The sequence below is a fragment of the Pongo abelii genome, chromosome 5 (genome assembly GCF_028885655.2).
Source record: "Pongo abelii isolate AG06213 chromosome 5, NHGRI_mPonAbe1-v2.0_pri, whole genome shotgun sequence".
Taxonomy (NCBI): domain Eukaryota; kingdom Metazoa; phylum Chordata; class Mammalia; order Primates; family Hominidae; genus Pongo; species Pongo abelii.
Genome location: NC_071990.2, coordinates 26382733 through 26408257, shown reverse-complemented (window position 1 = coordinate 26408257; position 25525 = coordinate 26382733). Strand labels below are relative to the sequence as shown.

General features: G+C 41.5%; 2 long non-coding RNA genes and 5 other non-coding genes across 8 annotated transcripts; 5 read left to right on the top strand and 2 right to left on the bottom strand.

Moving 5' to 3' along the window:
• Positions 1 to 12: 12 nt before the first annotated feature.
• On the bottom strand, positions 13 to 10757 carry LOC129060167 (uncharacterized). Its single transcript, XR_010140415.1, has 3 exons — positions 10656 to 10757; positions 6704 to 6860; positions 13 to 151 (listed from the first exon to the last, which is right to left on the bottom strand). It is a non-coding gene; the product is annotated as an uncharacterized LOC129060167 (long non-coding RNA).
• On the top strand, positions 27 to 108 carry TRNAS-UGA (transfer RNA serine (anticodon UGA)). The gene has a single exon. It is a non-coding gene; the product is annotated as a tRNA-Ser (tRNA).
• On the top strand, positions 882 to 953 carry TRNAQ-UUG (transfer RNA glutamine (anticodon UUG)). The gene has a single exon. It is a non-coding gene; the product is annotated as a tRNA-Gln (tRNA).
• On the top strand, positions 1435 to 1506 carry TRNAQ-UUG (transfer RNA glutamine (anticodon UUG)). Its single transcript has one exon. It is a non-coding gene; the product is annotated as a tRNA-Gln (tRNA).
• On the top strand, positions 7150 to 7231 carry TRNAS-GCU (transfer RNA serine (anticodon GCU)). Its single transcript has one exon. It is a non-coding gene; the product is annotated as a tRNA-Ser (tRNA).
• A 36-nt stretch (positions 10758 to 10793) lies between the features above and the next one.
• Positions 10794 to 24826, top strand: LOC129060169 (uncharacterized). Of its 2 annotated transcripts, none has more exons than XR_008526652.2 (3): positions 10794 to 10833; positions 16841 to 16969; positions 24166 to 24826. It is a non-coding gene; the product is annotated as an uncharacterized LOC129060169 (long non-coding RNA). The 2 variants fall into 2 exon arrangements; XR_008526651.2 differs by having other exon boundaries at positions 10817 to 10931; positions 24166 to 24820.
• TRNAR-UCG (transfer RNA arginine (anticodon UCG)) lies at positions 12958 to 13030 on the bottom strand. The gene has a single exon. It is a non-coding gene; the product is annotated as a tRNA-Arg (tRNA).
• Positions 24827 to 25525: the final 699 nt, after the last annotated feature.

Genomic DNA, 25525 nt, shown 5'->3' with positions numbered 1-25525 from the left:
TATATCCAGGGTGTTGAAGGAGGCACGTAGTCGTGGCCGAGTGGTTAAGGCGATGGACTTGAAATCCATTGGGGTCTCCCCGCGCAGGTTCGAATCCTGCCGACTACGGCGTGCTTTTTCATTCTCAGGTAGAGAAAATCCGGTGCACTACCTGTGCGATCACAGAGAATAACATGGAGTATTAGTTTTTATTTTCCTGTTATTATCTTTCTCCATAAAAGTGGTAGCAGATAATTTTAGTTCTTTTGTGTAACAAGACTTAGAGATTTTTGAAGTGTTACATGGGAAAGCACTTGAAAACACAAGTAATTTCTGACACTGCTATAAAAATGATGGAAAAACGCTCAAGTTGTTTTGCCTTTGTCTTCTTGAAATGCTGTCTCCCTATCTGAAATCCAGCTCACTTCTGACTTCCAAAACTGTGCTTGCCTTTAACTTATGGAATCAATATCTCAAACAGATCCTTTCTGGTTCCCCTCGTATCATCCTACTTTCAGAGGCCAGAATTGAAGAGGAAACACCAGATAGAGAATCTCCAAAACTGTTGCTAAGATGTTTTAAGAGATGTCTAAGTGTTGATATTTTCTTTTATAAACCCTTAAGTAGAAAAACGTATCGTGACCTGAAAGTTCAGCAAATGCGCAGTTCTGATTAATCAAGGAACGCTCCTATTCATAATCTGCGTGGGCAGATCAGAACAAGTTTTTGGGAAGGTGAGTTCTGTTCTTGCTTTCTGCCTGCTGGAGCAGTTTTGTTGCTTTCTCGGAATCTGGGACTATGCACCTATTTTGAGAGGCCAAAGTAAACAGCACTCTCAATGGACCAATTCCACGTACTACATTCATGCTATCAAAAATATGTTAGGAGAGTGCTGTGTTGTTGGCCCCATGGTGTAATGGTTAGCACTCTGGACTTTGAATCCAGCGATCCGAGTTCAAATCTCGGTGGGACCTACTGAACTTTTAGTACTCTTTCCTTCTCTCAAATTACCATTGTACCCAGGGAGCGTACACCTGATTACTTAAGCACCTTGACATCCCATCCCAGTCGGCAGCACGATGCTTTCCTGCAGAACAGCATCCTCTAATCTTTCACCTGGAATTTCACATCTGTTCTCTCTTGCCCCTCCTCTCTTGTTGGACGCGAGTTCCTCAGATTTAAATTATCATACGCAAGTTTAAGGATACGTCTTTCACCTACCAGACCTCAGTTCTTTCCTTTTTTGAACAATACTCAAACGGGTTCAAGTTTTGTCAGTTTCTAAGACGGACTTGGTCCAGATATGTTTGTAGTGCATGTGAGTCTCTTGGAGCTTCTGCTATATGGGATGCAGATAGTATTAATTTAATAAATGTTAATAGAATACGGCATCGAATAGATGACACGCTCTGTAATCAGTATTTATATACATTCATGAAACGGGTGACAGAAAGTGGCCCCATGGTGTAATGGTTAGCACTCTGGACTTTGAATCCAGCGATCCGAGTTCAAGTCTCGGTGGGACCTGTTTTGCTTTTGGTGACCCGTCCTTCGTTCATCTCTTAAATCGTCAATACCCTCTGGGTCTGTGGATTTACTTTCTCATTCACGGTTTCTTCTCCGGATTAGCAAGTGTTAGGTAACTCCTGATTGTCATTTCTAGCTTCTGAGTAGTATCATGTCCTTGTACATTCTTGGTCTTTTCTCTTAGCATCCACACTTCCCTGAGTTCCCAAAGGCAGCCAGGGTGTTATTTGCGTGCTCAGGATGCTTAATGGTTTATGTGTCAGAGGTCCCTCCTGCGAATCTTTTCTTCTTTGGAAGCCCCTCAAAATGCAAGGATTTACATAAGAATTGTAGTAGCAAGTGCCCCATGTAAGGGTCCCATAGTATATCTGTTAGCACTCGGGATGCTGAATCCAGGAATTTGAGTACAAATCTCTTTGGGATTTTAGCAACTTCTTGGTCAATTCTCCTCTGTGGTTCTCTTAAATCATTAGCCCACCTTCGAGGTGTACCCACTTGACTGCAAGCGCTGCCAATCATCATGGCACCTTGTCCTAGAGAAAACTGTCTCTACTGACCTCTGAAATTTTAGCCCTACTCCTATTTTACTTGATGTCTCTTTTTGCCTTTTTGCCCAGAGTTTCTCAGATTCTGGTAAGTTAGAATCTTGGCCCCAGTGATTAAGAGTTTATGTTTTACAGCCCTCAATCTCAGTTTCTTCTGTTTCTAGAGCCTATTTAAAGCGTCCCATCTGCTTCTAAGCACTAACACTGTCCTTAAAATGTTTGGACTGCACAGCGCTGCAGTTGTACACATCTTAGAGCCTCTACTGTCTATACTCAGTTGGGGCGCCATCCAAACTCCTTAAGCTAATGCATTGTCCACATTATTTGAAAGATTAGCTGGTATGTTAAAAGTACACATCAGTCTTTCAGTAGGGATTCAATTTCCATGTCCTGGTGACTTAATGGCTAGCACCTAGGCTTCAAATTTCAGTGGACCTGTCTCAGTTTTGGTGACCTTGCTCTTGAGTTTACCCAAATGGAGAAGCACACTTGGGCATGTGTAGATAGTCTCACATATTTGCACTTCTTTTCTGGAGCAACATCCAGCTTCTTGCTCTTTTCTCTGGCTACTGAAAGTTGTCCACTGCCCATCACCCTCATGTATCCTAGAAGCTCTTCTTTTGAAAGCTTTGCTTTGCTTTGCTGGAGCCTGAAGTCAGTTAGACCACTGTAAGTTAATCATCTGCTGGGATGAGTAAAGGTTCATGTGTCAGAGGCCCCACCTATGACTTTTTTCTTCTTCAGAGCTCACTCCGAATGCTCTCTATGCTCTCTCTGGACTCGGGCATGAAAATGTGCAAACCACAAATTAAGTCATCTGAGAGCCTGCATTTTTCTCCCTATGAGAAGCTATTAGTGTTCCTTACATTGAATCTATGCCCATTTTAAAGATTAACTGACCAGATGCAATAGTATACAAGTCTTCCCTAGAACCTTTGTTATACAAAGGTACCATGGTATAACGGTTAACACTCTGGACTCCAAATACAGAAATCCCAACTGTTGGTGGGACTCGAAATTCCTTCCGTTGACTCTCTCTACAGTTCAAAACACATCCTCCAGGGCTCTCAATGACAACGAAAGTAGAGCTCCGTGAACTTCTCTGGCCTCTAAAAATTGTTCCAGAAAAAAGCCCTGTAGACTTCCTTCTGCCTATTTAGCCCTATTCATGGTACTATCTTAGTGGCTCTTTATTAGCTTCCTATTGCTTACCACAAATTTGGTGGTTTAAGACAATATGAATTTATTTTTTGTTATTTATTTATTTATTTTTGAGACGGAGTCTTGCTCTGTCGCCCAGGCTGGAGTGCAATGGCACAATCTCATCTCACTGCAACCTCCACCTCCCGGGTTCAAGCCATTCTCCTGCCTCAGCCTCCTGAGTACCTGGGATTACAGGTGCCCGCCACAATGCCCAGCTAATTTTTTGTATTTTTAGTAGGGACAGGCTTTCACTGTGTTGGCCAGGCTTGTCTCGACCTCCTGACCTTGAGCTGACTGCCTCAACCTCCCAAAGTGCTGGGATTACAGGCGTGAGCCACCGCATCCGGCCTATTTTATTTATTTTTTAAAATAGGGTCTTACACTATCACTCAGGCTGGACTGTAGTGGCACAATCATAGCTCATTGCAGCCTCAAACTCCTGGGTTCAAGTAATCGTTCCCTGTCAGCCTCCCAAGTAGCTAGGACTACAGGTGCACACCACCATCCCTGGCTAAGACAATGTGAATTAAACGTTTTTTTGCAGTTTTGAATATCAGAAGTCTACAATAAAAGTATTAGCAGGGCTGTGTATCTTCTGGAGACATCATGAGATAATTCATTTTCCTGGCTTTTTCAGCTTCTAGTGGCCCCTTGCTTGCATCACTTCTTGCTTCTGTAGTCATATTTTCTTTTCCTGACTCTGAACCTCCTGCCTTCCTTTTATAAGGACCCTCTTGATTACATTGGACCCACTTAGATAATCCAAGATAATCTCTCCATCTCAAAATCTTCAATGAAATCGCATCTGCAAAATTCCTTTGACCACTTAAGGTAACATAAGGTAACATATTCACAGGTTCTGGTGATTGGTTGTGGACCTATTTTGGAGGTCATTATTTAGCCTACCATACCCTCTATTAATAAATAGCAGGCATTTGTTAATGCTCTTTAGATTTAATCTATCGGTCATGGCTTTTTTCAAAAAGATAATGTATAGATTTACACCAAGCTTATACACAAGTCTTTCAATAGGAGAATCTTATGGAAAGGGTCTATGATGTAATGATTAGCATCTGAACTCAGATTTGGCAAATTTATGGCTATGATGTCTTGTATTTTTACATTCTCAACTATACTCCCTTTCAGCCATAGGATCCACTGCTCTCTGGCTGATCAGGCCTTCCTAAATGTATTAGTTATCTGTTGTATAACAAATTGCCCCCAAATTGGCAGGTTAAAACAACAGACACATATCTCACATGAGATATCATGAAAGTAATATCCTATCACATTTTTTATATTCTGTAGGTTAGGAGCAGGTCACTAGATCCAGCCAACATTCAAAGGGAGGAGATTACACAGGAAGTGTGGCCACCACACTGTTAAACACTCTAGAGACCTCAGGGCAGAATAAGCCCTAATTGGAGCTGGTCTAATGCTATGACTGATATTTTGCAGACACCTTCTTTTGCTTGGTCAGGAAGTGCTGTATTGGGAGCAATTCCTGGTACCTTTCGGATTGGGAAAATTATCTCTTGCCCTCACCTTTTTAAAACTAGTTTTCCTTTGTGTATCTTCCTTTATAATCAAGCCAGTATTGAAGAGCTTGACTGCTACTCTCTTTTAATATCATGACGGAGCAAGTGAATTAGAATCTGTAGGGATAATGCTCTGACATGAATCCTTCTCAAAAGTTCCCTATGGATTCAAATGTGCAGCACGGAGAACCACTGAGCTAATTCTCCCCTGACCATCCTATTTAACTTGCCAACACTCCTATGCATGTGCCATCCTCTGACATACTGTGTATTTTGCTTTTTTTTTTGGTGAGACAAGGTCTCACTTTGTCATCCAGACTGGAGTGCAGTGACGCAATCTCGGCTCGCTGAACCTCGACCTCCCGGGTTCGAGCGATCCTCCCTCCTCAGCCTCCTGAGTAGCTGGGACTACAGATGTGCACCACCATGCCCAGCTAATTTTGGTATTTTTTGTAGAGATGGGGTTTCACCATGTTGCCCAGGCTGGTCTCAAACTCCTGAGTTCAAGGAATCCGCCTGCCTCGGCTTCCCAAAGTGCTATGATTATAGGCGTGAGCCACTGTGCTTGGCCTATATTTTGCTTTATAAGTTGTTTATTGCTTATTTCTACATAATTAAGTTTCACCAGGGCAGGGAATTTTGTGTGTGGCATATACATTTGTTCTTAGAACATTGCCTGGAACATACGCAATGCTCAATAAATATTCATCAAAAGATTGAACGAATCAAAGAACTAATGAACCCTTTAGGTCCAGGTTTGTTTATCATGTTTTATAATTCCTAATCCAAACACAATCAAGACCAAGCAATATTTTTTCTTTCCAGAACACTTTAGAATTTGTTGCTAACTGAAGCTTTAAAAAAATGAAAATTTGTTCATTTCTTGGCCTGCTATGTTTTGATGATGATTTGATACCTAATATGTCTGATATTTGTTAGGTAATTCCTTGATACCTCCTTAGGGTATACAGTTTGAATCTTGATCATATTCTTAATTGCTTTGCTTTGCTTTGCTTTGCTTTTGAGACAGGGTCTTACTCTGTCACTCTATTACCCAGGCTGGAGTGCAGTAGTGTAATTATGGCTTGATGCAGCCTCGCCCTCCCAGGCTCAGCTGATCCTCTCACCACAGCCTTCCAAGTAGCTGGGACTACAGGCACCAGCCACCACACCCGGTTAATTTTTTGTATATTTTGTGGAGTTGGGGTCTCGTCATGTTGCCTAAGCGATCCTCCAGCCTTGGCCTCCCAAAGTGCTGGGATTACAGGTGTGAGCCACTGTGCCCGGCCTTATTTTTTTAATGCTACATCATGTCAAAACACATACATACACAATATTATTGTTTTTGTAACTTTATTGGGTATAGGTGAGAAAACAGCCCCTGGTATCCAGGAACTGGTCTGACCCCATTCACTAGGCCTGCATATTGTCAGGAATTGGCCAGGCAGTCACTGCTAAGTCATGGGGTTCTTCTGTTGTGCCTAATTTCACAGAATATTAGCATCAGACTGACTTTTCTGATCGTGATGAAATGAATCAGAAACAACCAAAGAAAGGTTGGACATGGTGGCTTATGCCTGTAATCCCAGTACTTTGGGTAAACCAAGGTGGGTGGATCGCTTGAGCCTAGGAGTTTGAGGCTAGCCTGGGCAACATAGTGACATAGTGAGACCTTGTCTCTATAAAAATAAATTTATTTTTTAAATTTAGAATTTAAATGAAATACGAACAGATAATAAAAGTGACAACACTAAGTATCATTTTCGTCACATTTCTTTGTACAAAATAAGCAAAAACAAAACAAAAATCCCTCAGATGGCCCCACGATTCTTCAAGATACAGTCCAAAATCTAGGGTCTGATACTCAGAACCAATCACAATTTGACTGTAACCCATCACTTCAACACTTACCAGTAACCCACTTGGGCTTCTAGGAGAGACAATGGTTGTTTCTCAGATGCGTTAGTGCCATCATATGGCAGGCATCCCTCTGGGAATCCTACCGGGGAATGTCCAGGAATGCAACAATAGACATACCTGGTTTAATGATGGTGTTCATATACATGACCTAAGAAAAAAGACAAAATCCAATTTGATTTAAAAAACAGGAGCAGTCACTAATTCGTTTTTCCTTTTTAATTTCTCTTATTTTTCCCTTAGAAAGTGTAGTTTGTCACTTTATTAGGGTCTATTCCTCCCTCCCAGTCTCCTCTTTAGTTTTTCTTCCTTCATGAGAGTAAGAGGGCCATTTATCCATTATTTCCGTCACTGAAAACATTTAACAAAAAAATAGGAATTGCCAAATGAAACTGTTGAGAAAAGAAACATTACACATATCGCGAGAAACTTAAACATGTGACGAGGTGGCCGAGTGGTTAAGGCGATGGACTGCTAATCCATTGTGCTCTGCACGCGTGGGTTCGAATCCCATCCTCGTCGCTCGGCCTTCCCTGCCAACTGGGGTTTTTTTAAACGTTCCCCCTCAGTGAGGTATTATCTGGTATACTTCCCCGTTTGCTCACTGAGAATCGGGTCTTTTTAGCTCCCTGTAAGAGAGGTATTCGTCAGTATGTATTAGCACACTAACGTGTGCTGGCACTAACAACCTTCTGTGGGTAACATGATTACTGATTCTATTTTATAAAGGACCGAAAAATTACAGTATTTTAGCTCCGTTCCCTCCGCGCAGGCAGAGGTGTATCCACCGCTGCTCCAGATCCGCAAGACTCTGTTGTAGTTGAAAACTGATTTCCGACCCTCTGATTTTTTGCTTAACCCCCTGAGTAGCGCCTAGCCTTTCTCCTTATCTAGCTGTGATCCGGTGGTTGTTAATTATACATAACTGGGGAGATTTCTCAAAATGCTCGTGTCTCCTCCCCTCCCCTAGACCTAATTAAATCGAAATCTTTAGGGGGTGGAGTCTAGTGGTCGTTTTGCAAGTGCCTTGGGTCTCCCGGGTTAAGAACCATCACTGTCCTCACTTCCTTCTTAGTTTTGGTTTCGCTGTTTTGGCAGTTTTCATCATAAATGTGTAATCATAAGGAATTGGGCCTGGCACAGTGGCACATGTCTGTAATCCTTGCACTTTGAAAGGTTGAGACTGGAGGATCACTTGAGTCCAGGAGTTTGAGACCAACCTGAGCAATATATCAAGCCCGCCACCCCCCCACAACCCCAACCTCCCCGCATTAAAAAAAACAAAAACAAAAACAAAAAGAGAGAGAGAGAGAAAGAAAGAAAGAAAAAAGGAATTGGTTACATATGCCATGTCATTCCTAAATAATGAAGCCCACAGGACCATTAAAATTTATGTTATATAAAAATCACACACAAAAAAGACTGCTAAACTTGCTAAATAAATATTTAAAACCGCCATTTGGCCCGTGTGTAAACATCCCATATCTAAACAAAAAACACGAAAAATTTGTTATGCTTATGCCATGCAAAACTTTCCAACTTAAAAAAAAAATCTTTCTTTTTTTTTTTTTATTCATGTGGTTTATCAGAGGCTCTGTTGTCTTCCACGTTTAACACATCTCCCCTTAATCTGGTTTAGTGGTGGACAAAGGGGAGGTGTTATATAAAAATTAGCTGCTTCTATGTCTGTGATGTTTAATGTTTCAGAATTCAAGACTGTTGGCAAATTCCTGACAAAGACCAACCAGAGACACACCTGTAGACAAGCAAAATTGGATTTGTTGGTTTGTTGCAAAGAGGGAGACAAAATGCCATGGTGAACCATTAGCTGACCATAATTTTGTGATTGTATATCCTAATAATTTTTATCTAGAAAGTGAGAGAATAGGCTGGGTGTGGTGGCTCATGCCTATAATCCCAGCACTTTGGGAGGCGGAGGCGGGCAGACACATGAGGTCAGGGTTTAAGCCTGCATGGTGAAACTCCGTCTCTACTAAAAATACAAAAATTAGCTGGGTTTTGGTGGCACATGCCTGTAATTCCAGCTACTCAGGAGGCTGAGGCACAAGAATTGCTTGAACCTAGGAGGTGGGTGAGCCTAGATCGCTTGAATCCAGGAAGTTGCAGTGACCCTAGATTGCGTCACTGCACTCTGGCCTGGGTGACAGAGTGAGATTCTGTCTCAAAAACAAACAAACAAACAGACAAACCAAGAGGATAAAGCAGGATTCTCGCTATAACTGGTAAAGAAGCAGTAGTCATATTAGCCAGAAAGGAGGAGGTATTTGGTTACTTTTGTTATTTGACGATGTCCTTGTTTCTTATTTTTACTCACCATGATTATGAATTGTCTTGTTTTTATCTCAAGTCATAATGGCGACAGAGTGTCCTTGCCTGTTGGTGTTTTTTGAGATTGGTTATATCCAATAGGAGTTGACCAGAGCTTTGCTGTGAGAGCCAGGCCAGCTCCTAGCAACGCCAAGTCCTAGCTGTTAGTGTCAGACCAGTTCTGGCTACTGGGGCTGTTTTTCTCTTCCTCAAGATATAGGTTAATTTGTAAGTTTGGTAAATTCTTCATTTCTTTCCATATCTAAGCCCTTTGCCTAACAACTCTGCAATTCCTCCCAAAGAGATGTGGTATATTTCCATATCACTTTGACTTTGGCCTTAGGCATGACAATGACTTTGGTCAATGTGATGTTAGCAGGCATGAGTCAATTAGGGCCTTTGAATATGCCTGCATAGTTGAGTGTCCATATGCACCTCTGCCATCTTCATGAGATAAATTTTCCCTTGGGTAGCTGCTGTCTTTTCACTCTTGGCCCCAGAAAGAACATGCTTTGAACTAACTAGAGTTCCTACCGTGAAGCGCAAAGGAGGTAAGCTGAAGTGTACTTACACCTTAAGGTACAGCCATTCATATAATTTGGCCTAGAGCTGTTGACCTTCAAGTGACACACACAGATGCTTATCGTTGTATGTTTTTAAGCATTTGTGTGTGTGTGTGTTTTAATGGAGCAATAGCTGACTGAAACACATAGTCTTTGCTCCTTGCAAGTCATAATAAAAATCTTTATGGTTTTGGCTGGGCATGGTGGCTCACGTCTGTAACCGAGTACTTTGGGAATTGAGGCAGGAGGACTGCTTGAGGCCAGAGTTCAAGATAAGCCTGAGCAACATAGCGAGACCCTGTCTCTACAAAAAATAAATTAGCTGGATGTGGTGGCACACACCTGTAGTTCTAGTTACTTGGGAGGCTGAGGCGGGAGGATTGGTGGTTGAGACTGCAGTGAGCCATGATTGCACCACTGCATTCCAGCCTGGGTGACAAAGTGAGACCCTATGTCTTAAAAATATATAATATAATCTTTACGTTTTTGAACTGTAGTGGAGGCAAAATTTTACCTCTATTCTTATTACAATTTCTCCAGCTGCACCTGAGAATTAAATTGATGTAAGGCAGATTAATACAAAAAGACCATACAAATTCATTTAATAGTTTTCTGTGGCACAAGAGCCTTCATTGGAAAATGAAGATACTACAGTGCAGTGAGAGTGGAACACTTACATGCTGAATTAGACAGAAAGTGGTAAACTATGTAAATGTAACGAGGCAAAGGGGCTTGGGCTTGGGTAGTTACTTGGGTAGAGAAGTGGCTGAGAGGATAAAGGCTCATTTAACAAGATTTGTTTACAGAGATTTCCCTCAGCCTCAGTTACCCTAGAAACTAGAATGAATGATACTTTCATTCTAGTTTAGGGAGGACTTATTTCACAGAGGAATTTAATCTTCTGCTTTTAAGAAACAGAATGAAAGTCAGAGTGATATTCTTGCACCTGCTATTTTTCAAGTGCCTTTAACTCAAAATAGTCACTATGCCAGAGAAGCATAATTTTTAACTCCTTCAGAATATATCTCTTCTAATATAAAGTATAATTTACTTACATAATCTACTTATTCATTTTGTGTTTTCTGTGTTGCCTCCTCCTCTCTTTCTTCAACTCCAAACCTCTTAAGGACATGGGTTTTTGTATACTTTTGTTACCGTGTTCCTAGATTGTAGATTCTATATTCTAGAATCCCAGTGCCTAGCACGGTGGCTGGGGAGAGAAGCAGGCACAGGGTAGGTGCTCCATAAACATTTATAGTAGTCCCCCTTCTATCCGAGGTTTCACTTTCTGTAGTTTCAGTTACCCATAGTCAACTGAGGTCTGAAAATAGGTGAGTAATGTGCAATAAAGTATTTTGAGAGACAGAGAGATCACATTCATATAACTTTTATTACTGTATGTAGATTGTTATAATTGTTTTATTAGTTCTTATTGTTAATCTCTTAAAATGCCTAATTTATAAATTAAACTTTATCATATGTGTGTATGTATAGGAAAAAACATGGTGTATATAGAGTTCAGCACTATCCAGGGTTTCAGGCATCCACTGGGGTCATGGAACATAACTCCTGTAAATAAGGGGGGCTACTCTATTAAATTCATGAATCTCTTAATCCCCTGTGCAACTGGACCCAACTCCCAGTGTTTGTGATACACATCTAGGAATCTTTCTTCTTGATTTATTTCTTCCAGTTGCTTTTTTTTAATCCAGCTCCAAAAGATGTTTTTCACGTTATTTTTTTTTTCTGAATCCCACTCTCAAAGCAGAAAGGCTTACACATTCATCAAAGGGTGCATATATTTTTATTTGGTGGATTTGACAAGCTCCTAAATTCTGGTGACCATTTAAGACTCAGGATGTCCACAGATTTCCCTATCTCTTTCAGTTTTCTCCCTTTTGGCACTTCCCAGTCTGGAAAGTCTCTCTCCTCCTTTTGGTATTCTTTGCTATCAGTGCAGCAAAAAAAGAAAGAAAAAGAAGAGAGAAAGGGTTATGACAGGCAAATTTTTATATTCTAGCATCAGAATTTCCACTTTCATTAAATGCTTGAGGGAGGCTGTGGGACCCCTGGAAAAAGTCTTGTTCATCCTCTGGTACACAGGATTACATACTGGTCAGAGAGAGAGGAGGAAGCTTTTTCCTGTTCTTAGAATCAAGAAAAAAGGTGGGCTATGTAATTTTCAAGTATCACTGTATTCATTTTAAAAGGTTACTCTTCTTTTGAGGTTATATCCTTTTTCTAGTTTATAAAAGGATGCTCAGTGCAAATGGTGGGTTTTACCATTAACAAGGCAGAACATGGTTTTGTGTGACATTAGGACATTGACACTTTCTAATCCAATAAATTTCAAAGTCTGGAAACCAATGCTCAATCCCCACGTTTTTTATACAATTTGGAATCTACAGATGACTAGAGGAAACCAGAATCAAACAGAGCTAAGGAAGAAGCTGGGGACAGGGAGAGGTAATTATTACTAGTTTTAATATTCTTTGCTTTGATCTAGAAACACACTTATGGACTCCATGTGATTTGAATCAATGATCTCATCTGGATGGAGTCAAATGTCTTATGTTTCATCATGATGTCAGCAATTGGAAATTACTTTTCCTTAATCCTAAATTATTATTAAATTCAGGCACACAAAATGTTATTTAGGAATACAAAATGTGTTTTTATTTATTTTGCACAGCTGTGTTCCCTGTCTTTTCCTGTTTGCACACACACAATGTAACCAGTTGGGCTATTTTAATTACCTTTATATTTTTGCTTTGCAATATAAAATTCAATATTAGGTATTCTCATCCTTTTGATGGCAACACACCCACAACAAAAAAGTTAAAATGGAGAATAAGAACTAGTGACATAGGCTTCAGCAGCTGCCAAAACTCCTTAGTACATGCGGATGTAGACTAAAAAAGAAATGTGAAGAGGTTTTGGCCTAGTGCTAAATCAGAAGAAGCAACAAGTTTCCTACTGTGCTAGCCATTGGGCCCTAGCATTAGTCTGAGATGCTACAGTTTGAGACAGCTTGGCTTATAGATCTGAATTCAATTCCTTGAATTGAATCTAAGCCTACAAAACCGAAATGCAGGTGCTTAAAATCCAAACTTGGGGAGAACCTGACAGCTCCAAAATACTAGATGGCTGTATTTCAGTTTTGACTTTCCAGTCTTTCTTCACTCTGTCACTTGTTCTCCTAAGGCCTTTGAGAATGTCTCCTTCTTCCCTTTAAAGGAGAGGAGATAGAAGGAAGAAAAAAAAGGATTCAGAAAGCCCAGAGAGTGGATGATTTTTTATTTTTTTCTTGGAATGAAATGGGTAATAAAATTTTCAGGCCCCAAAACGAAACCCGCTTAACCACGAAGGGATTCGAACCCTCAATCTTCTGATCCGAAGTCAGACGCCTTATCCATTAGGCCACGTGGTCCCTCGTGGCTGTTTTCTTGCTGCAATACTTAGAAAATAAAACGAGCTTCCCCCTCACACCGCCCCCAACCCCCCGTGTTGGCATCTGCAGCGCCCGTGTTTTCGCCAATGAGAAAATGAAAACTTTAGATTACGTAGGATATTTGGGGCCACAGAATCGGGATTTATAAACGGTTGGGATCGACAATTATTTTAGTCTTGTGGTAATATGACTACTCCTTGGAGAGAAAAGTCGTTTGTTCTGACTCCCAAGGCAGAAGTGGAGTTTATGGCATCTAAAAGATGCTAAAATTCTGCATATTGTCTGCATCGAAGGATATGTTAAAATAACCTTACTCAAGGTTTCTTCCCTGTGATGCTCATCCACATTCACCATTTACAGACTAGGTTCTTGCAGGGTCTGCCCAGATAGTTGTTAAGAAAACTGCACCTGGAAGGCAGTTTTACCACAAGGCAACATCTGCACCGTGGTCTTTCTCGCCATCCTGCATGGATATCTGCAGACACTGGAGACAATTACCCCCTCCCCATGCTGTTCTGGTACTTTCTCTGATTGTGATAATGTGATATCAGAGCACTTTTCGTGGTATGATTCTGTTTAGAAAGGAAAGAAAATACTTTCCTTGGGGTTTCTCAGGAGTGCCGAGCGGACTAGAGCCATTACCAGTTTTTGAGGTTCCCATATATTAAGAAGTGAAGGAACACGAAATAGAAATGCAAAAATGTTTATTATTAACAATTTTTACATTTAATAGATGAATCAACACGAAAATGTAATGCATTAGCATCATACTATGGAGAAGATATTTATAGAATTTATAATGTTACGTAGCGCTCTTGGCCCCATCATGGCATATAAAGTTCTATTTTGGGTGGCTTCTTTCAAGCCTGTCAGTGAATCTCTGTGAAGTCAAGTACTTCATTTGAAGATAATGTCAACAGTCTACATATAAGACATTTCCTTAATTTTCCTAAACTCCAGATACTGGGAATAATGGCTCTCCTGGCTCATTTGTGGTAAGTCTTGGTTTCTCTTGGTTAGCAAATATAGCGGCTTCTGGTGCATAGAAATTGGGCCTTTTACATAGTCTTTCTTTCCCTATCCATAGAATAACGTCTGACAAATAGTAGGAGTTCAATAAAAATATGCCGAATTTCTCATTTATTTTTGAATTCTGCAATCATCTTCAATGTGAGAATTATTATTATTATTATTATTATTATTATTATTATTATTGAGACAGAGTCTCACTCTGTAGCCCAGGCTGGAGTGCAGTGGCACCACCTCGGCTCACCGAAACCTCTGCCTCCCAGGTTCAAGCGATTCTCCTGCCTCAGCCTCCCAAGTAGCTGGGATTACAGGCGCCCACCACCATGCCCGGCTAATTTTTGTATTTTTAGTAGAGACGGGGTTTCACTATTTTGGCCAGGCTGGTCTCGAACTCCTGACCTGAGTTGATCCTCCCACCTTGACCTCCCAAAGTACTGGATTACGGGCGTGAGCTACCATACCCGGCCAATGTGATAATTATTTAACAACAGTCTTCTATTCTGCAAAAATCTTTGTTGCTCTCTCTTTCTGTCTTCCTCCTTCCTGGAGAAGATTGATTGAAAGGCTATTATAATATTTGGATGACCCATAAACCATTATGGGTAGTGTTTGTAGAAGTATCAGGAGTGGTTGAATTCTGGGTATGTTTTAAAGGGTTTGTGATTAAATTGGTGTGAAATAAATAGAAAAGTCATATATATCTCCAGTTTCTTTTGCTGTAACAACACAGTTTGCATTTACTGAGACAGGAATGACTTCAGAAAGAGCATTTTGAGAGTGGAGTGTATATGTGTGTGGTGGGGATCTAGAATCTGTTTCAGCATTTACTTCAAGTTGTGTATTGAACATTCAAGTGGAGATGACTAGTGTGGAGTGGTCAGAGTTAAACAAATATATACAGTCCCAAACTTTCCCTCTCCCAAGTTAGAAAAGAAGTGACTTGCTGAAAAATAAACCAATCAAGGACCAGATCATAAACAAGAAAACTCTAAAGACTTTTTTCCTTTATTTCCCCTCTTATTGATTGATTGCTGCACTTCCTGGAATGGGACAGAGACTTTTTTCTCAGGAGAGAACTGGAATAATATTCTTTGCTCACAATTGGTCCATGGTTTTCTATTGCCCACTGAAAAATAAAATCCAAGTGTTTGCCTTGTATACTCACCCCCTTATGACCTGCTCTTTTCCTTTTTGTTCTGCCATAACTCCAGACCAATTTCAGGTATTGTAAGACCTAAAATTTCAACTGCTGCCTTGAGATTTTTGACCCTCACAGGGCTCCTCAAAAATGCTTATCCACAAGTTCCCCTGTCTTGATAGCTATGACTCCCACAAGCAGGAAAGGTTCCCTACTTGTCCAGTTCCCTTATCTGACAGACCAGCTGCATCTCACTCAGGCCTCAACCTAATGGGTTTCGTCTCACTGCCAGTCCCTAAAACTGTTAAAGCAAGCCAACTACATTCTCTGGAGGGAACCAGGAGTCACCCAAACCTCTGATGACTACAAAGCCTACCTCTCACAGCCCCTACTGGTTCATTCTGCTCCTGAGTGCAAACCTTCTGTGGCCTTGCACGGTGTGCAGTGCCCTCTTTTTTCCAGGCTGTGAGTATATACGACTAATAAATTTCTGCCACTCTCATTTATCCATGTTGAGTGTCATGTGTCCAGCCTTCTTACTATTTAGGGCAGGAGAATTTATTGTCTTTCAACAGGTGCACAGGAGGTGATCAGAACACAGCCACTTTTCTCTCCAAATCCCTCTCCCTCACATGACCTCACCTCCATACTTCATCACACTGAATTATTTGTAGTTCCTTAAAAACCTTTAACTATTATGCTTCCTTGTATTTATTTCTTTTTGCTAGAGTGCTCTTCTTGGCTATATGGCAAGTTCTTACTCATTCAAGTTTTGGCTCAAAACCTGCCACCATTTCAGAATCAGACAATTGCCAGGGAAAAATTAATGCAGCAACCCTGTTTTAGTTTTAATTTATCCCTGTAGATAAGTGCCATGGTGATGACCGTTACTAAAATATCAGAATGTTCACATACTCACTGGGTAATAATGTTATTCTATATATCTCAAGTAGTGAGTAACTATGAACTAGGTTGTCAGCATATTTAAAGTAAATATGATGATTCATGATGTGCACCTGGTGTCTGGTTCCACATGGCTGGCCACATGGTAGCTATGACTAGCTCCCCTTAACAACTTTGACTCTAATGCCCAAGTGGACTTTGCTATGCAAGCACAGCTTACACACATGCGTGCAGTTCACAATTGGAGAGAAAAGGCTTTTCTATCCTCAGTGAAGACGTTGGATAAGAAAGCCTTCTTTAGCCTTCACCTGTTGGAGGCCAAAGGAATGAGGGATGTGACCAACTCAATATACCACTGAAGGCTATATGAGCAAACAGCAAACTGTTCTCATGAAAGCAGGATGTTGGCAAACTGACAACTGCATTTGTCACTAGAAGGAATGCTGAGGGCAATCATGTCCCAGGCACCGTGTTCCTTAAGGTTATCTATAGGAACATCTGGAGTCTGTTGAACAAAGAAAGCAATCGTGAGCCTGTGATAAATCAAGTAGCTGACCAACAGTTACCCCTTCCTCCCTGTTCACTCCACCTAATAAATACAAAGGGCTGTAGAAGCTCAGGGCCCTTGTTCTCTAGCAGCAAGGAGCCGCCTGACCCCTTCTTTTAAACAAATTCTTTTGTCTTTGTCTTCATTTCTGCATTTGTCCTCCTTCATTCAGTCCTACAGTAACAGTCACAAGCGGCATCCAAAACAGACTTGAATGAAGAAGGTCTGCTGGAGCAGAGAAAGTGAAACTGATCAGATGAAGGAGGAACCCCAGGACGAGTTAGCCAGCGGAGGATATAAAGTCAGTGCCCTGAGGAGGTACTGGGACCGGGAAGTTTCTGAATCAGGGTAACATGGGGCAGAATTTGTCTATGGAGGAGCAACATTATGTGCAGTTGCTTAATGCTTAGGTTAGCTCCCAAACACTAACTAAGCTTCTTCAGGAGTTTATTACGCATAACCCATGGTTTCCACAGACAGGCACCCTCAATGTGGAAAATTGGGACACAGTAGGAGAAGGATTAAAACGGGCTCATCAAAAAGGTCTTAAAGTTGATTCCTCTGTTTTCTGTTTGGGGTTTAGTCTGTACTGTCCTTCTGCCATTGGCCCCTTCTTATTCTGCTGGACCACAGGAGCCATGTTCTGAATCTCAAAAATTGAAGGAATCTTTTGTCCCACCCACAGCATGCATTGAAAATGATAAACAGGAGGCCAGGCACGGTGGCTCACACCTGTAATCCTAGCACTTTGGGAGGCCGAGACGGGTGGATCATGAGGTCAGGAGATTGAGACCATCCTGGCTAACACAGTGAATCCCCGTCTCTACTAAAAATGCAAGGAAATTAGCTGGGCGTGGTGGTGGGCGCCTGTAGTCCCAGCTACTTGGGAGGCTGAGGCAGGAGAATGGCGTGAACCCCGGAGGTGGAGCTTGCAGTGAGCTGAGATCATGCCACTGCACTCCAGCCTGGGCGACAGAGCGAGACTCTGTTTAAAAAAAAAAAAAAAAAAAAAAAGAAAATGATAAACAGGAAAGGATGAAAATTGGCCTGTACCGTCCCCCCAACAGCAGAAACATCTGTACCGCCTCCTTCAGTAGCAGAAAGAGACCCCAATACAAAGAATTCTTTGTGCTGCTGCCATAGCTGGAGAGCCCCTAGGACGTTGCACTTTTCCTATTTCCGTAAGGCCCGATCCGAATAATCCACAGCAGTTTACTTACGAACACACCCCGGTAGAGTTTAAGTTGTTGAAGGAATTAAAAGCTAGTGTAGTTAATAATGGAATACAGAGCCCATTTACTTTAGGATTGCTAGAATCTGTACTCGGTGCTATGTGCCTTCTACCCTTTGATATAAAGCATTTGGCTCACACTTGTCTGCTAGTGCATATCTGACATGGAATTTAAACTGGCTAGAACTGTGTGCAGACAAGGCTAGACAGAATCGTGCTGCTGGACACGGGGACATTACAGAGGATATGCAACTGGGTAATGGCCCTTATTCAGATCTGCTGCAATAATTGACACTCCCAGGCGCTGCTTACGAGCAGTCTGCCTTGGTCGCTAAATGCGCCTGGGACACCATTACAGAGCAAGGAGTCCCAGTACAATCTTTTCTACAAGTTATGCAAGGGTCGCAGGAGTCCTATGCACATTTTGTTGTACGATTACAAGAGGCAGTGAGGCATCAGATTCCTCATACCGCTGCTGCAGAAATGCTTACTTTGACTCTAGCTTTTGAAAATGCAAATGCAGATTGTAAATGTGCTCTGGCACCTGTGAGGTGTACAAAGATCTTAGGAAATTTTCTCAAAGCCTGTCAGGATGTGGGAACTGAACTCCATTGTTCTACAATGTTGGCTCAAGCAATGGCTAATTTAGTAGTAAACAAATCTAGAAAGGGCCAAGGGTCAAGCCCTAAAGTAGGAAAATGTTATAATTGTGGAAAAATTGGACATTTCAAAAAAGAATGCCGTCAGACCTCTGGGCAGAGAGGATCTTATAATGCAGTTCCCCCCGACAGAAAAAACGCCAGGACTTTTCACTCATTGTAATAAAGGAAATCGTTGGGTTAATCAATGCCACTCAAAATTTCATCAGAATAGTGCCCCCCTGTCAGGAAACGAGAAGGGGGCCTGGATCCGGGCCGCTCAAACAATGAGGGCATTGCCCATCCAGGCCACAACCCCATTTCAGGGATGGGTTCCCAGAAGAACATTGATTCCCTCTCCCCAGGAACACCCAGAAGCACAGGATTAGATCTCCTAGTCAGAGAACAGGTTACGTTTGTTGGAAGAGACAAACCCACAAAGATTCCCACTGGTATTTGGGGACCTTTGCCAACAGGATATATGGGATTAATCTTGGGCAAAAGCCGTCTTAACTTACAGGGCATTACCATGGTCCCTGGAGTTGTTGGCTCTGATTATGAAGGAGAAATTCAAGTAGTAGTAATGTCACAAGATCTTTGGGTTTTTGAACTGGGAGAATATACTGCTCAACTGTTGCTTATTCCCTGCAAGTTGCACCCTTCCCCCATGAAAGGAAAAACGAGGGAATCAAGGATTTGGAAGTACAACTAGGTGGTAAATTTATCTATCACAAGCCATAGCATTTAATCGAGCCAACTGTACAGTGCAAATTAAAGGAAAGAAGTTCTATGAACTTATGGATATGGGAGCTGATGTGTCAGTAATATCCAAACACTATTGGCCCACCATCTTGACCCCTGCAATTAACTTCTACATCCCTAGTGGGACTAGGAAAGCTCAAAGTGTTCAATGGAGTGCTGAGATTTTATCCTGTCTCAGACCACATGGACAGTCATGTACTTTTCAACCTTATGTTGCAAATATAGCTGTTAATCTATGGGGCTGAGATTTACGGACAGCATGGGATATGAGACTTAAAAATGAAACTATTGATAATCCAGGATTTAAAATGTTAAAGAAAATGGGATTCAGAGTGGAAAAGGCTTAGGAAAGCCCCTGCAGGGAAACCCTGATCCAATATCAATAACTGGACAAAACAGAAAAGGGCTAGGTCATCAGGATTTTTGGCGGGGGTCGTTGATATTTCTCCTCCACCCACTGCTTTGCCGCTAGAGTGGCTGACTGACAAACCTGTGTGGGTGGATCAATGGCCCCTACCACAGGAGAAACTGATGCAACTCCATCAGCTAGTGAGAGAGCAATTGGAAGCAGAACATACAAAATAGCTCCTGGAATTCACCAGTATTTGTGATCCAAAAATGTCAGGAAAATGGCGACTGCTACATGATTTGAGAGCTATTAATGCACAGATTAAACCAATGGGTGCATTACAGCAAGGTCTGCCATCCCCAGCAGCCATTCCAAGAGATTGGCCTCTTGTAGTAATAGGTCTTAAAGATTTTTTTTTTTTTTTTTTAACTATACCATTACACAAAAAGGATAAGCCTCAATTTGCCTTCTCTGTGCCTTCTATTAATCAAAGAGTGCCTGTCTCTCGCTATCAGTGGAAAGTTTTAGCCCAAGGCATACTCAACAGTCCTATGTTATGTCAGCATTTTGTAGGAAAAGATTTAAAGGAGCCTTGCAATATATTTCCCAATGCCTACATCATTCATTATATGGATGATATTCTTTTGGCTGCTCCTACAGATCAAATGTTACATCAGTTATTCAGAGAAATAAAACGAGCCTTGACTGCATGGAATCTCAAAATAGCTCCTGAAAAGGTGCAAACAACCTCCCCATACCAGTACTTAGGTACTATTTTTACTGGAAGAAGTGTTCGGCCTCAGAAAGTAACTCTGTAGGACAGAGTAAAAACTCTGAATGACTTCCAACAATTATTAGGGGATATCAATTGGCTGTGCCCGACTCTAGGTACTGCCATCTACCAACTCACGCACCTTTATCAAACCCTCCAAAGAGATTCTTCATTAGATTCTCCTCGGCAACTTACTAAGGAGGCAGAAGCTGAGTGACAGCTTGTAGAACAGATCCTTCAGCAATAACATGCCTCCTGGCTACAGCCGCAAAAGCCTTTGCTTTTGTTTATTCTTCCTACCCCCCATTCTCCATCAGGATTTTTAGGTCAATTCATAGACAAATCTGTAATGGTAATATAATGGCTTTTTTTTTTTTTATCCAATCAGACAGTGAAATCTTTGCAAGTTTATCTTTCTTTAATTACTCAACTTATAACAATAGGTAGGCATAGATAAAAAATGCTTATGGGATACGATCCTGATAAAATTATTGTTCCCTTGGATTCCCAACAACAGGCCGCAGCATGGGAAATGTCGACTGCATGGCAAATTGCTTTTGCAGATTTTGTGGGAATAATAGATAACCATTATCCATCAGACAAAATTTTGCAATTTTATAAAGTTCACCCTTTTATCCTCCCTGTAATTACTCACCACAAGCCCATTCCAGGTGGAAAGACATATTTTACCGATGGCTCTTGCAAAGGCCGTACAGCTATTTATGCAACTAAGCATACTCAAACAATAAAGATCTCTGGAGTTTCAGCTCAATGCTCAGAGTTAATGGCAGTTATTCGGGTTTTAGAGCTCACAGCTTTATCTCCTATTAATATTGTTTGTGATTCAGCCTATGTTGTAAATGCAGCTAGTTGCATTGAGACTGCCACTATTAAGGGCACCCTAGAACCAGAGCTGCTTAATTTGTTTCTAAGACTTCAACAAGCTATTCTCTCTCGTGCTGCTCCCATTCGCTCTCACACGCAACTTCCTGGACCACTATCTCAAGATAATGATAAAGCAGATAAATTAATTGGTTCTGTATTTCAACAAGCTCAAGCTTCCCACGCATTACTGCATCAAAACACCTCTGCCCTTACTCATATGTTTCATCTGCCTTGCAGCCAAGCTCAAGCTATTGTGCAAGCCTGCCCCTCCTGTCAGCAAGTCCCTGGTGTTGCACCCGTGGAAGGATGCGACCCACGAGGCTTGGCTCCAAATGGAATCTGGCAGATGAATGTTGCACATACAGCAGCCTTTGGCAAAATTAGCTATGTTCATATGACTATAGACACCTACTCCAATATGTTACATGCCACATGTCAAACAGGGGAAACTGCTGGCCATGTCTAATGGCATTGTTTGTCGTCATTCGCCCATATGGGGGTCTCTAAATAATTAAAAACTGACAATGGACCTGCTTATGTTAGTCGTGCTTTTCAAAATTTTTTACAGTTATGGGTAATCACTCATAAAAGAGGAATTCCTTACAATCCCCAAGGACAAGGCATTATAGAGCTGGCACATCAAACACTACAGCGTATGTTGAGAAAAAAAGGGGGAATAGGAGACCAGCTACCACCTTAAACAAAATTACATTTAGCCTTGTTTACTTTAAATTTTTTGATGCCTGGTATGGATGGTAAGACTCCGGCAGAACGACATTGGCAAGTGTTAGAGGGAAAGAGGCAAGTTTATCCAAAGGCGTTATGGAAATCCCCGGAAGAAGGACAATGGAAAGGCCCAGTGGATTTGCTGATGTGGGGATGAGGGTATGCTTATGTTTTTACAGGAGATGGACAAACTGTGTAGGTGCCCTCCAGGTATGTGCAACCATGGAACGGGAGACTGGAGGGATCCATGGATCGCAACCATGGGCCCGGTTCCCCCAGTACAAGCCATGGGCCAGTTGAATCTGAATGCGAAGATGGAACGAGGGCCAACTGGAGTCATATTGACATCCACGCTCATAACATGGGGACAGATCAAGAAAACCACGCAGGAAGCTGAGAAAATGCTGGAGTGCCAGGGTCAGGCAAAAACCCCCGAATCAATGTTCTTGGCCATGCTAGCTGTAGTGTCCTGTGTGGTATGTTTCCCCTGTGTAGAAGCAAAAACATGTTGGGCATATGTTCCTAACCCCTGAGTAGTGCGACCTGTACTCTGGAGTGACACTCCTCCTGAGGTATATCGTGATCAGGGAGCATGGACCCCAGGACCCCTAACTCCCCCTGACACAGAACAATTAGACTCTCAGAACAATAGTATCAATTACACTGCCCCATTGGAGGGACTCCCTTTATGCATCACCAAGGATACATCGCTCAATGGCAGTTGCCTTGCAGTCCAATCCCAGGCATGGTTGAGTCACCATGGAAAAATTATGTACCTATTAGGCCTTAGCTCTATTAATATTACTGGTGGATTTACTAATCTCTCCCGGCCCTATCATCCAAATTGTATTGACTATACAGAATGGGCTCCCTTCAATATTCTCACCCCGCTCCTTGGATCCAGTGTCTTGGCCCCTTAGCTAGACAAGTCTATGTTAATGGGAGACATTATTGACTGGGGTCCTTGTGGTCATTTGGATGGGACAGATGAGAATCAGACCTCATGGCACAAACTTCGCTGCCACTGGTGGTGAACATTTAACATTTCTTCCCTATATCGCATTGGGATTCAATCCTAATCTGCCACGCAACTTGCTTAGCATGGAACAGGCTTTAGTCCGCCTTTGCCTCAGTGGCATCATCAAGGAAAGAGGGGCCCAATTCAGCAGTCGACATGGAAGTTAGCACTCCCATTTATGAATGGCAGCATCTGGGTCAGGACACTATCCAATAATAGTAATAGGACTCAACACAGTTTTAATGTTACCTTTGTAAGAAATATTACCACTCAGTTTACAATTTGTGTTTTTAATCCCTGTATCTTTCTGGCGGCTAAAAAGGACCAACTCCAGGTAAATGTCACCCAATTGACTTGTGACTCCTGTCAACTGTATCACTGCATAAATCATAGCACGATACAAACACACAACATATCCACCTTAATAATTCCGGGTCACATTCCCAGATTATGGATTCCTGTCAATTTGTTTGAGACTTGGGTGGCTATCCTGGCTTTACATTTTGTACAACTCCTTCTTACTCAGCTCACTCATTGTGCTTGTAGAGCCTTAGGCATGGTAATTTTTGCTACAGTCTCCCTAGTTACACTACTAACCTCTGTTGTAGTGTCCTCAGTAGCACTGCACAGCTCTATTCAAACAGCTCAATATGTGAAAAATTGGACGCGTATGGCCAACCAGGCACGGATGCTTCAAAATAAAATTAACACCAAAATACAAACAGAGGTGGCAATGTTAAAGACTACTGTCCTGTGGCTAGGAGAACAAATACAATGTTTGCTGTTGTAGCAGCAATTGCATTGTCATTTTAACCATACTCATATTTGTGTAACTAATTTGTGTAATATAATCAAAGTGAATATCCATGGAGACTTGTAAAAACCCATTTGCAGGGGCTTTTACATCCAATGTTACTTTTGATATTAATGATTTACAGAGTAAAATTCTTGATTTGAATAGGCAAACTTAAGAGTAACAGCCCTCTTTAGAAGCTTGGACCTAATTCCAGCAAGGTTTAGAGAAGCTTAACCCTTGGACCTACTTTAAACAGCACCTCAATGTCTCTTTTATAATTATAGGAATAATGTTATTTTGTCTCTGTTTTCTGTTCATAGTCTGTAAAATCAGCTGGACCACCAACTGGCAATTGAAAGCTGCACAGTCTGGAATTGCCTTTATTCAATTAATGAAAAAACAAAAAAGGGGAGATGTTGGAGGCCAAAGGAATGAGGGACGTGACCAACTCAATATACCACTGGAGGCTATATGAGCAAACAGCAAACTGTTCTCATGAAAGCAGGATGCTGGCAAACTGACAAGTGCATCTGCCACTAGAAGGAATGCTGAGGGCAATCATGTCCCAGGCACCGTGTTCCTTAAGGTTATCTATAGGAACATCTGGAGCCTGTTGAACAAAGAAAGCAATCATGTGAGCCTGTGATAAATCCAGTAGCTGACCGACAGTTACCCCTTCCTCCCTGTTCACTCTACCTAATAAATATGAAGGGCTGTAGAAGCTCAGGGCCCTTGTTCTCTAGAAGGTAGGAGCCGCCTTCTTTTAAACAAATCGTTTTGTCTTTGTCTTCATTTCTGTGTTCATCCTCCTTCATTCAGTCCTATAGTAACAGCCACATTCACCTGTATATATATATATTTTTTTCTGCTTTCCTTGCATTGTATCCTGTGCTATAATGAATCTTTTTTGTTTTTATTTTTAAAACATGTTCTTTAACCCAAACAAAAAATGGTCAATAGATATAATAAATCTTAACTGAGAATATGCTGAGTCATGTGATTACGTCCGGTGAATTACTGAATTAGTGGGTGGTCATGGGATTACAAGCACTATTTTCCTTATTCTCAGTGCACTTAGTGTACAATCCTTTCACAGAACTACTGTATTGCACTCTACATATTTACTTGTTTAAAAGCATATGGGCCAGGCGCGGTGGCTCAAGCCTGTAATCCCAGCAGTTTGGGAGGCCGAGGCCAGTGGATTGCCTGAGGTTAGGAGTTCAAGACTAGCTTGGCCAACATGGTAAAACCCTGTCTTTATTAAAAATACAAAAATTAGCTGAGTGTGATGGCAGGCACCTGTAATCCCAGCTACTTGGGAGGCTGAGGCAGGAGAATCTCTTGAGCCCAGGAGGTGGAGGTTGCAATGAGCCAAGATCGTGCCACTGCACTCCAGCCTGGGCAACAAGAGTGAGACTCCATCTCAAAAACAAACAAACAAACAAAAAACAAAAAACAAAAACAACAAAAGCATATCTAGACTGTAGACTACTTTAAGGTTGTTTTTTTTTTCTTAGTTCCTAATACAGTATGTGATACATAAATATCTGAATAGGAAACTTTTCTGAGAGAGAGAAGCATAAAACAGTCCACACATATGTTTACAAAATAAGCACAGCGAATAGTTCTATTTGAGATATTAAAGGACGGTAGAGAGTAGAGACACATTTACCAGTAGGG